Source organism: Chelonia mydas, chromosome 26, assembly GCF_015237465.2.
Source record: "Chelonia mydas isolate rCheMyd1 chromosome 26, rCheMyd1.pri.v2, whole genome shotgun sequence".
Taxonomy (NCBI): domain Eukaryota; kingdom Metazoa; phylum Chordata; order Testudines; family Cheloniidae; genus Chelonia; species Chelonia mydas.
Genome location: NC_057859.1, coordinates 370,198 through 382,588, shown reverse-complemented (window position 1 = coordinate 382,588; position 12,391 = coordinate 370,198).

Below are 12,391 nucleotides of genomic sequence, written 5' to 3'. Positions count from 1 at the left end.
TTTGCATTGTGAGCCTTTGTAGCTGTGTAAATCACCAGATGGGAGAGAGATGTTATTCCTATTGCAGTGTCCACAGCAAGATGCAGGCCCTGGCCATGGCACTCAGGGTATGTCTACACTGCAGTTTAATACCCGTGGCTGGCCTATGCCAGCTGGCTGTTTAATTGTGGTGTAGACGTTCGGGCTCAGGCTGTAGCCCAGGTTTCTAGGATCCTGTGAGGTGGGATGGTCCCAGAGCCAGGGCTACAGCCCAAGCCCGAAGGTCCACATCACAATGAAAAAAGAAAAGGAGTACTTGTGGCACCTTAGAGACTAACCAGTTTATTTGAGCATGAGCTTTCGTGAGCTACAGCTCACTTCATCGGATGCATAGCATATCGTGGAAACTGCAGAAGGTCTTCTGCAGTTTCCACGATATGCTATGCATCCGATGAAGTGAGCTGTAGCTCACGAAAGCTCATGCTCAAATAAACTGGTTAGTCTCTAAGGTGCCACAAGTACTCCTTTTCTTTTTACGAATACAGACTAACACGGCTGTTACTCTGAAACCTATCACAATGAAATAGCCCTGTAGCCCGAGCCAGCTGGCACAGGCCAGTCATGGATTTTTAATTGCAGTGTAGACAGACCCTCACAAGCCCTGCCCCATGACACTAAAAGGCAGGGATTGATTTCTCCATGATGGGCCAGGAAGCATTCAGAGAATTTTTCTGAAGATTTGTTCCTTCCACACACTCTTAGGTAACAGGCAGCATCTTCCCTTATTCCTACATGAGCCACAGAGCTCGGGGGTGAAACCACAGCCTGTGCTCTACAGGGAGCTGCTGGAATTAGCCTTCAGTCCTCAGCTAATGCTGCTGCACAGACCCACTCCCCATTGCTAGGCTAGTTAGAGACGCTCTCCAAAGCAATATTCCCCCCTCCACACCCGCAGAGCAGGTCTGAGGCCCATCACAGGGAGTCCCTGTGCCTCCCAGAATGCTGGAATGGAGCGAGAAGGGGGCCAGGAAGGACACAAGGGGCCAGGCTTGGGGAAAAGAGATACGGGAAAGAGGAGAGCTGTGATTTCCCAAGAGCTGTGTTCTCCGTTCCATGGCAGCACTGTTGGATTCTACCCCAGTCAGTTAGGCCAGGGGCCATGCAGAAATAAGACACAGCATTGGCACACACTTCTAAAGCTAGTCCTCAGCAGCTGTAATGACCGAGGTCTGAAAGCCCCTCCATGGAGCTGTCTGACCACCTAGGAACCCCACCGCGACACAAAGAAACCACGCTTTTGTCTAAGGGACGAGGTTGCACCAGCAGCGCCAGCTGAGGGGTCTCAGCCACGGGGCCCTCTGCATGGCAGCAAACTACAGTGAATGGGCTCGGTGCCCCTCTGCTTATGTCTCTGCTGCCAGATTGGCGGCGAAGCCAGTTCACCTGCAGACCTTTGCCTTCCCAGCTGTGGGTCCCCCGAGCTATCGCTGCTCTGTGGCTCTAAGGACGTTGTGACATTTCACACCTTCTGGTGATGTCAATGGTCACAGGACAATGTCATCCTGATGTCATAGATGATGGATGGGGCATAAAGGCAGCAGGAGCTAGTGGGAGCTCTTGAGAGTTCTCATGATTTCAGGTGTATTTCTTAAAGCCCAAGTTCCTGGAATCAGGGGCTTGTACTAAACGGTTGGCTATCATTTCAAACAGAGTAGAAGTCTAGATCTCATGGTTGCAGGGGAAAGCTTACACACAGGAAGCAAGTACAACCAAAGGGCTCAGGAACCGGAAGGCAAAGGAAAAGAACCCAATAGTTATTACTATTAAAAACAAAGTTTGTGATTTTTAAGTCAATCTTGTGCTTTTGGGGACTGACTTACAATTTGTGAATGCTGGGGGTTAGAAATGCTGGGTCTGAGGTCCTGGAGCGGACACCTGGGACATCTCTGTTCAGGCTTTTCTTGCCACAGAACCAACGCAGTATCTTAAAAGATTAAACAGAACCACAATAAAGACAGTGGCTGCAGGGAGATGGCTATTTGTGCTAAGGGCCGGGGCAATCTAGTTATGGGCAGTTCTGAGACACTCCCCAAAGCAGAAGCCCTGGGCCCCACAAACCCCAAACAGAGACAGGTTAAAAGGTGAGCTCCAAGCAGGAGAAATGTTGTTCTTTGCTGCCTCAAAGCTAATTTCTTGTGTTTTCATGAGGCTGGCTGGCTGGGCAGTGCCCTAGGGGCTGGAAGTGCATGTGACATCACCTCAGGAGGCTGGAATCTAGGCCCCAGCATTCCCAACACACAGGGGAGAAGCCTTTGTCTATCTCCTCTCTGCGTGAACTGCCCCTGAAGGACTCCAGCAGGGGAATCGAGACCTGATCTCAGTCCTACACCACCAACAGACAGCCCCTGCATGTGCGATTAAACCGGGGGGCCAGCTTCCATCTTTGCCCCCCCAGCAGGGGCTTTTCAGGGACCCTGCTCACTAACCACGGTAAAAGTGACAGATTAACCCTTCCTGGTACAGATCCTTTGCTGCAACTCCTGGATTCGAGCCCCTTTATCCAGTAGGCCTGGGCTCCACTCTTCAGAAGCAGTTCCCCCTCCTGGCTGCTCCCCATGTAGTCTATGCCCATTCACATGTCCCCTTCCCATGCTCTGGGGTGCAGAGGGGCACTGTGGAATGCTCCGAACCATGGGGTCTGCGTGTACTACACTGAGAGAAGAAGGATCAAGACCTGCAGTCCCTGCACCTGTCTCCTCATTACACTTGGGCACTTCACAGACAAATGACAGGCCCCTGCCCAACCAGGAAACCTCGTCCCTAGAGCCCACTGTCCCCCCGGCTAACCCTCCCTCCACACCTGGGTGCTGCCTGGCGCCTTCCCTACCATCAGGGCACGGGTCACAGTGTCCACAAACTCACAACCACTGCCCCTGGAGCAGTCCTGGCCTCTGCAAGCCAGGAACCAATTCACCAGGATGGGTAGAGTGGAGCCTCAATAGCACCAGCCCACAGTGAAATTACCTATGCAGGGCTCAGGCTCAGAAAGGGAAAGCATCTGCATGTGACTGTAGCGCCTAGCAGCTGCAGGAGCAGGATGCTGCAAAGGATGATTTAGGGGCCTTCTGAAGAAGGCAAAGCAGAGCTGATTAACCCCAGACTGATTCAGAGCCTAAGTGTGTGCTGCAAATGGGCTCTGGCACTGTCCCTGCATTAGCAGCGGCCGCTTCCTGGTAACTGTTTAAATGAGAGAGAAAGAGTGAAATTGTCTCTGCAACAGTCACCATCCCCTAGGCCCTGCAGCATGAAGCTGGAGCAGCAGCTGCACCAGTTAGCTGCATTCTCACTTGCTCCCATCTCCTGCTGCAGCTGCCGTTAGCCTATACAGAGTCCAGGACAGGATTCCCTGAGCAGGCGGATGTTAGCAGTGTCGCTGAAAGAGGACAAATGGCCCCAGTGAGGCACCTGCAAGGCTGGACTGCAGTTCCCATCCTGGGCTTCCACAGCCCCTCTCCCCATCAAATGCAAGCAGCAATTCAGAGGGTTGCATTGGTTACAGAACAATCCCACAATGCATCATTCCACAATAACAGAAAGAGAAAGTCACCTGAGGCCAGTTCAGATGGAAACCTCTGAACGCTGGCACTAGTGCATTGGGGCTGGGCTCCTTGCACGTTCAGAGGTGGCCGGGTGAATCGGGGCAGTGGGGGGTTGTGACTGGACAAGGACAGAAATAGAATTCTGGAGATTCAGCAGGAGTCAGGGCTCAAACTGCTGAGGTCAGAAGGCTGAAACTCAAGATTTGTTCTCTGTAGCGCTTGTCCTAGGTTTTTCCTTAACTGGCAAATAACCAGCAAATGATGAACGAGGCAGAAGCAGGCAGGCCGTGCGCGCTCACGGCCTCTCCTGGGGCTGGCTCATTATGCACACTCATCACATCCCAACAGCTGCAGAGCTGGCTCCCCTGTCTTGTGATATGCTCCTTGGGCTGCTCCAGAAGAAAAGCCCAATGTTCTCTCCTGGCATGGGGGAAGAAGAGCATCCTCACCCCTTAACTTGGGACAGAACGGGAAGGAGGCCCGCAGCGCCAGACACCTGCTGCAGGCTCTGTACAACCGTGAGAATGGGATCAAAGCAAAGCCAGGCTCAGCTTGATGCTCCTGCCACAGCGAGATGGCAGAGTCTCAGAGAAAGTTGCAGCAGGAGAGCTGAGAACAACCCTGGTCACAAGCTGTTTGCTGAGACTGGAAATGTCCTTAAACACTTTTTATGTTTGCGTTTTGTAAGTCTGCTGGCCTCTGGTGGCTCTTGCACCTGGCCCCTGGGGCACCAGAACTTGCTTCCTCAGTCTGTGTCACAAGAGATGTTTGTATGGGAAAGCCACCCTGCTCCTCAGCCAGTCCGCTGCTCTGCTCCCCTCTCAGCAGTCTCACCATGCTCATGCTGCAGGATCCAGAATGCTCCTGGCATTGCAATTAGTGCTATAGCAACTCGGCATGACCTGAGAGGTGCTGAGAACCTGGAGCTCCCTTACACCTTCCCAGCCCCCACCTCTGCCCAGGGCTCAGCTCCGGTAAACCTGCCTCTATCTCTTCTGTGTCCCACCAGCCTCTGGCTCTCGGCTCCCTGCCCCTTCATACTGCCCCCACCCCATCACCCGCTTGCCTCTCTGCCCATTGGCCTGTTAGAGACAGCTACTTAGCCTCCCTCTCTTCCTGTTCTTGCCATCCTACTGCCTACCTAAGGTGCCAGACACCTTCTCCCAGCACAGCCCAACAGCTTCTTCTCCAGCCCTGTCCTTCCCACTCCCCCTGCTGCATTCAGCGCTGACAGGTCTCCTCCCCAATTCCCATGACTCCAGGAGCTCCTGATTCTCACCCCCACCCCACCTCTTCTTCCTGAGGGCCTCTCCACTCGGTCAGAGCCCCTTCCCTCTTCACTCTCTGCCTTGGCAGCTTTATGCATGTCTCGGGCACCAGCAACCAGCTCTGTATAGCTAACATCAAACCCTGCCTCTCAGCCCAGCCTGAGAAGAGTGGGGCTGTTTGGTGCATCGATGTGACAGAGGTACAGAGAATAGGCACTGGGACAGGGAAGGTCTTATTCACCCTCTCATGATAGACGAATAACAGGGACAGCTAATGCACTTAACACTGAACTTCAAAGGCAGCACATTTAAACAGCTGAAAGGAAGCATTTTAAACTCAGCAGTTACTCTGTGGAACTCATTGCCAGAAAATACCATGGAGGCCAGAGCTCTCTAGGTTCAAGAGCGGATTGGATGTTCACATGGACAATGAGATCACCTGGGGGGACATAACGGGATATTTTATAGAACAGATAAAACGCCTCTTGTTTCAGGGCAGGATTAAACCACTAAGTGACATGGGTTACTGACTGTATGGGCAGGTTCCACCAGCATTCAGAGCATGGGGCATCTTGCACCTGCTCCTGGCCACAGTTAGAAACAAGACCAGCCTGGATGCATCCCTGGTCTGACTGGGATAGCAGCTCCTATATGCATGCACCTCTGCCCTCTCTCCAGTGTCTCACCTGCAGAGGCCACTGGCCACCTCTTCCTTCGATGCTCAGCTTCCAACGCACTGTCCAAGGGAGAATAAAACATTAACCAAAATAGAAAACAGGAAAGAATTAAACAAATTAAGAGAGTTAAAATAGAGCCAGACAAGGGGAACCTTACACACACGCGCATGTAAGGGGCTAACACGCGGGTACACATGGGATGAGGGCTATAAGCCAATATGAGCTAATGTACTGAAAGGCAAAGGATAATAAAAATAAATGGGAAGAACAGGCATGGAAAGGGGAGAAAGAAGCACTGGAGCAGCTGGAAGCCTGACTGAGAAGTTTCAGGAACACAGCCACAGCTTGCAGGGCACCACCCCACACACTGCCAGCTGAGCAAGGGGCGCAGGTTAAGGAGCTGTCCCCTGACCAGCAGTGTCATCAGAACCCTACCTACTTCTGTCACTGCACCCACCTCTACTGGTGGGGAGAGGAGCTTTTGCGCTGCACAGCGCTCTCCTCCAGACGCCTGCTCCCCTGGGGGAGCCAGAGAGAGAGCAGTGGAACCAGCAGCCGGAGGAGCCCACACTCTCAGAACCATGATGTCAGTGGAAGAGTTAACTGCACCCGTTAGTGACCTGGGCTGGGGGATTGAGAGCAGCAGCTTGGGTGCATGCGGTGGGGAAGAGGGAGGCAACAGGGATCAACACCCTCGCTCGTGCTGATGGAAAGGGGGAGTGGGGGCAGGGCACAAAGGGGCATGTGAGGTCAGTTACAAAGATCGGACTTTGCAGATGTGCTGTCTGTCTGGCCAGCATATTTAAATTGTAGGTTCCTCCAGGCTGGAGCCACGTTTCCCTGTGCATTAGTGCCACATGGTGCCTTGTTGGGCCTACGGCACTGCTGGAATAAAAATGACAAACCACCCGTGCTCCTGGCCTGCCCCAAAAGCAGATGTCAGGACTCCCATGGAGCCAAGCCTAGGCTGGCATCTGGTGAGGCCCCAGGTAGAGACAGAGAATGCACCAGCTAATGGCAGTGCACAGACTCTGGCACTGGCCCTGCCCTTTTGGGAGATGCTGGGAAGGTGGAGCATGCTCTCCCTGATCTGTCTGGCTCTACAGGGCCACGGTACCACCTGCACCTGGGGCAGGACTGTCACCTCATGAGCCCAAGGAGGCCTCACTCTTCAGGCACTCTTCAGCTGTTGTGCCTGGTCCTTGTGTGGCAAAATGGGAGCGAGAGGGGCTCCTCGTGCTCCCGCAAAGACCTCCTGCCCCTGGGGCCTGGCCCAGTTGGGCCCCTCCCCGAAAAGATTCCCCCCAACCCCACCCAGGCCCAGTCAGGCTCCTCCCCAAAGAGGCCCACGCTGCAGCTGGGCCCAGGACCAGACTCAAACCCAGGTGGCCCCTCCCCCCAGACTCCCCTCAGGGGGCACAGACCCAGTCAGGCCCTTCGCTGTGAAATGAAGAGGAGAAATATCTCAAGGCCCAGTGTCCCCCTTGCAGGCTGATTTGTCAGCGCTGAGGACAGAGTATCAACCTCATTTCCCTGCTGGATCACAGCTGTGGGTAGAAGGACTATGGGGCCATGTAGGCAGCCTGTCTCCCTCCCTGAGCCTCACCTGCTCTGGGGGCAGGGACCGTATCCTTCCCTTGTGCGATGTGCCCGGCCTTGCGTGCGAGAGCAGAGACACTGTCCGGACAGTGCCGCGCCGCCCTCTCTCTCCAGGCGCTTCCTGGAGGCCGCCTTCTCCGTGACCCTAAGCGTTCCCTGACACAAGCCCAAGCCCCTGGGGCACGCTCGCTGTGGTAACGCCTGCTCACCTCGGGGCTCGGGATCCATGGCCCTACGCAGCCGCGAGACCTCCCTGTCAACCTCCTCCTGGTGCGGGGTAAGGTGGCCAGCCATTGCACAGGAGGAGAGGCTGGACGTGGAGGTGCTCTGCGACCGCGGGGCCCACTTCGCTGCTCCCTTCACTCATGCGTCTGGGCCGAGCGCCTCTAGGCCGCGGCCGGTGGCTCCCTAGACACCTTGTGGGAGCAGTGGGTGCTCCTGATTTGCCCGCGGACCGCATGCCTGTCCCTCTTTTTCCTCCGTTGTCCCTTGAACTCGCTTGAGCACCGGGGGGAGTGCCCTTGAGATGTGGGCAGGCTTGTGCCCTCCCCCTCCCGGATGTCAATGGGGTCTGGGCTCAGGGTCAGAAAACAAACTGTGAAGCTAAGAGGCTGCAAAGTGGCAGGCAACAGGCCACGGGCGACGCTTTCTGTCCCGCCTGCCCTGTTCTCCTGCGGCCAGACGGTCCCAGTCCCACGGGGAGCTGCTGGGCCTGGAAATGGTCCGTCAGACGTTGCCTCACACAAGCCCCAGAAGGACAGCGAGGCTTCCACAGCCACCGCATCGCACGGGCTCAGCCCACGCCAGTAGCCGCCAGCGAAGCCACGGCGGCCTGGAACAGCCATTCTGCTGGGGAACGGGCCCCTCGTGGGCACAGTGGGCTGGAGCCCCAGGTGAGGAAATTGGTCGAGTGTTCACAGCTTAGCCCCTCTCAGGTAGAGCTGGGTGGGGTTTCAAGTATGCACACCCACAGCACTTCGCGCCCCCTACCCCAGTGCTTTCGGTCCAACGGGCCCACGCACGCGCTCCCCTCCTCCCCAGGGCTTCGGGTCCAACAGGCCCATGCATGCGCTCCCCTCCTCCCCAGGGCTTCGGGTCCAACAGGCCCACGCACGCACCCCCACCCGCCTCCACAGTGCTCCAGGTCCACTGGGCCTACGCACACGCCCCCCACAATGCTCTGGGTCCAGGAGCCCTGCACATGCGCCCCCACCTCAGTGCTCCGGGTCCAATGGGCCTGTGCACGCACGTGCCTGCAGTGCTCCAGGTCCAATGGCCCCACACACACGTGTGCCCCCACAGCGCTCGAGGTCCAACAGGCCTGTGCAAGCATGTCCCCACAGCACTCTGGGTCCACACGCAGTCCCACAGTGCTCCAGGTTCGACAAGCATGTGCCCCCATAGTGCTCTGGGTCCAACAGGCTGGTGCTGTAGAGTTTGGAGGCCAGTGGTGCATTTGCAGATGGCTCTTTTGAGTCACTGACACTGAAGTGTATTTCTGGAACATCAGGTTTGCATTTTCACACCAAGACTCAAGTGTCTGTTGTTTGGTGTATGTCTCCATGTCACTGGACAGGGCGTTTCCAGACTCTCTGATGCTGAGGGTTTATGAAATGCGACATCCCAGACACGAAGTAGTGGATAACTAAAATTGTGTTTCTTTTGTGCTCCAGCCTCCTGGTCTGGGAGAAGTGGGCCACAGGGGCTACTGTATGTGAGGGAAGAGGAACCTCTGCATCCTTACTACAGCATCATGGCAAGGATTGAGGAGTGAAAGGAGGTTGGACTTGCAAAGTGTGCTTCCTAGGAGGTCTGTCAGTCAGCTCACCCTCCTCCACTCTGCCCTGCCCCAGTGATTCCTCTGCTCAGAAGGTATTTAGACTGATGAAAAGCAGGGTAGAGCAAGGACTTAAGCAGTGGATGGCTCATAGCTTTTTACTGCTTGCTGTGACACAGTGACCCTTTGGCAAAGGACCCCCTGTTCTTTGCAAACAACTCTCACCTCGTAAAGAATACCATGTAAGTATATCTACAGAAAGCTAATCACTTGTCAAGCTTGACAATTGTGAGATGTATGTACAGGTAATATCTCAGGAATAATGTATTTACATTGAGAGTATGGTACATGGATCTGAAAGTAAAAAGTAAAGATTAGTCACCTGGAGGTTTCAGTAATGGGACATTCAGGCAAAGGGCGCTGTCACTTGGCCCTGTCTGGCCTGTGATGCAGAGCAGGGCACAGCTGTTTGGTCTGGGACACTACAAAAACTTTGAATGGGAAAGCAACAGAGGCAACAACAAACAGTCAAAACCATGTGAAGTAAAAAAGAAAATGTACAAATAGGACAGGTGTTTGCCACATCTATAATCAAAACCAAAGACTATTTTCAGTGTAACAGTGTGGGGAATGACGCTGCAACTAGTCACAGAGGAGACCCTGGGAGGAGCAGGGGGCATTCATGAATGCTTGGATCCTAGTTAGTCTGTACCCAACCAGCTCTTCAAGAGACTGAACTTTTGGGGAAAAAGATCTACTCCATTAGACAAGAAAAGTAACCATCAATAAGTGTCCACCCAGGTTCACGTGTTAGGTTTTGTTTTGTATAGTAACCACTTGCTTCCACCACTCTAGCTCTTCTAGTTAGTCATTTTTCTTTCTTAAATAAACTTATTTTTGCTGTATTATAAGTGCTCACAAAGTGCTGTGGAGTTTAAGGTAGAACTGGTAAGTTGGGGTACACTGCACTTTTGGGTGCAGAGGATCTGGAAATTTTGTGAGAAGCAGTGCCAGGGGCTGGATACCACAGGCAAGGGGGCTCAGGGCTCAGGGTGCACCTGTTGTTAACCTACAAGGCATAAGAGGAGATTACTTGAGTGGCCAAAGGGCTGGCAATGCTTGGGAGTTGACACCCAGCCACTACAAGAATGAATCCCTCTTGCTGGAGGTAGGAGGTAACCGTTCTCACAGTCCTGGGTACCCTGAGACCCATCACACCGGTTTCCTAATGAGCAAACATAAGTGCAGGCTGGGAGGGAGGGGAGTTTGGAGAAATGAGGCAAACTTGCTTCTCTCCCTGGCCCAAACACACAATGTGCAAAAATAGCAACCTGTGGATGGCAGTAGGAAATTGTTATTTTACAGGAACATTTTGGGCTCTAATTCAGAATAAAACTTTTACCGTTTCCCCCCAAAATACAAAGTTTTGGGATTTATGTTGCAGTGGCACCTAGGGACCCTAATCAGAGGTCACCAGGATCTCAGTGTGCCAGGCCCGGGACAAAGACAAGACAATGGTGTAAGCAGCTCCACTCACTGCTGTGGCACTTCTGTGCCCTGTGCTAAACCTCTCTCTAGTTACATCTTCTGTGGCTCAGCCCTCCATCCAGGTCTCCTTTTTTGTTCAGTCCCCTTCTGGAGTAACTATTCCAACTAAAGAATCCACACCAACATCCAAACAGAAGATCCTCCTGCCCCTGGGGAGCTACGTGGAAATTCCCTGATCTTCACCACTACTCCCAGGGACTGTAGCATTCTTCTTTGCTCTTTCTGCTCAGCACTGCCTCTCTGCTTCTTACAGCCTCTATCCCAGGCCCTCTCACAGGAGCCTAACCTACTCCCTGTGGTTCTCTCCAGCCTGCCTCAGCACCAGCCCTTCTCAGAGAGCACTCACCTTGTCCCAATCTCCTGGGTCTCCCCCTCACAGAGTTCTCATCCCTCTCTATGTAGTTCTTTCTGACCCTTTCACAGCTGGGATCTGTAACTGAGTGCAGATCAGGATCAACTGGGTTTAACTGCAGCGTCACAGGCAAGGCTGAGCGCATCTCCCCTTAAAGAGTCAGCCAGCCTGGGATGGATGGTCTTGAATGGATACAGTCAGACAAGGGAGTAAAAAGAAACAGACAAAAATGAGAACGCCCAACTTGTGCTGCCACATACACTGATTTCCTCTGTGGACAAGAGCTCCTCTGCTGGAAGAGGAAGAGGAGGAGGAAATTGTGCGGTGTGTGTTCAAGCTGCTGGGCAAATAATTAGTTAATTTTGCAACTTGTGAGAGGGAAGCTGTAGCCTTAGCACTGCCCTGCCTGGTAGGGAGCTAACTCTTTCAATTAAATTGCTAGGGTGCCCTGTGTCAGGGCAAGAGGCTTTTACATTCTAGAGCTCAATTTCAAGCTGTTATTTTTAGCCTAAATCATTCTGGCTGACATGTTCTGAAGATAAAAGATGCTGCAGGCCAAACCTTAGCTGCTGTACGCTTAGCCGGCCTCCATCTGTCAGCATTGCCCAATTACTGCAGTGGCAGGACCTTGGTGAGGAGCTCTCTCCCTGAGTTGGGAACCTAATTAAGATGGTTCTATTCTTTTTAGCCTTTCCATAATTATCTCACTGGTGAGATTTGAGATCTGTCAGCCCCCTTTCAGATCATTCTTCCTTTCTATTAGCCTCTTTCACACTATTGATATCCTGGGTGGAAGTTCATACCTTGCTGCAGGGTTGCAGTGCAGCTCCTCCCTGCATATTGAAAGAGTTGGGTGGTGATGGGTTTGGTCCACTTGGTATCAAAGCGATTGAGAGAAAACCTACTGACATCAAAGACCACCCACAGAGTGCATGTTTTAAATGCACAGCAATACACAGACTGCAGTGGCAGCTGATCAGGCCAATGCAGCAAGATATTTACAGTCTTTTACTTTGTTGCTGTCCAGTTTCAGCTCCAGTGCAGCTCTGGGTCCTGTGTGCAGCTCTGAAAAGCCTCCCTGATCTTCCTCTCACTGAAGGGTTTAATAATAGTTTGTACAATAAGATTTTAAAAGAAAAGGTCACCTGACAGAATCATAGAAATGTGGGATTGGAAGGTACCTCAGCAGGACATTTAGGCCTGTCCCCTGCACTGAGGCAGGACTAAGTGTTATCTTCTAGACCATCCCTGACAGGTGTTTGTCTAACCCAGTGGTTCCCCAACTTTAAACAGCCCGCAAACCCCTTTCACTAAATTGTGAAATCTCACGAACCCCCTCCTAAAAATGCATATTTCTAGGGATTTAAGTTTAAATTTCCTCTGCACTCCGTGGGGCTCCTCCTGCTGGACCCCGTTGACCGCCCCGGTCAACTGAGCTCCACTGAGCTTGGGCTGCAGGTCCTGCTGACCGCTGGGGCTCAAGCTGCCAGCCCCAACTGCCTGGCCCTGCTCTCCCTGGGGCTCGGGCTGCCAGCCCCGCAGGGAGAGCTGGGGTTTGGGCAGGCGGCTCCCATGCTGATGGGGGCAGGGCT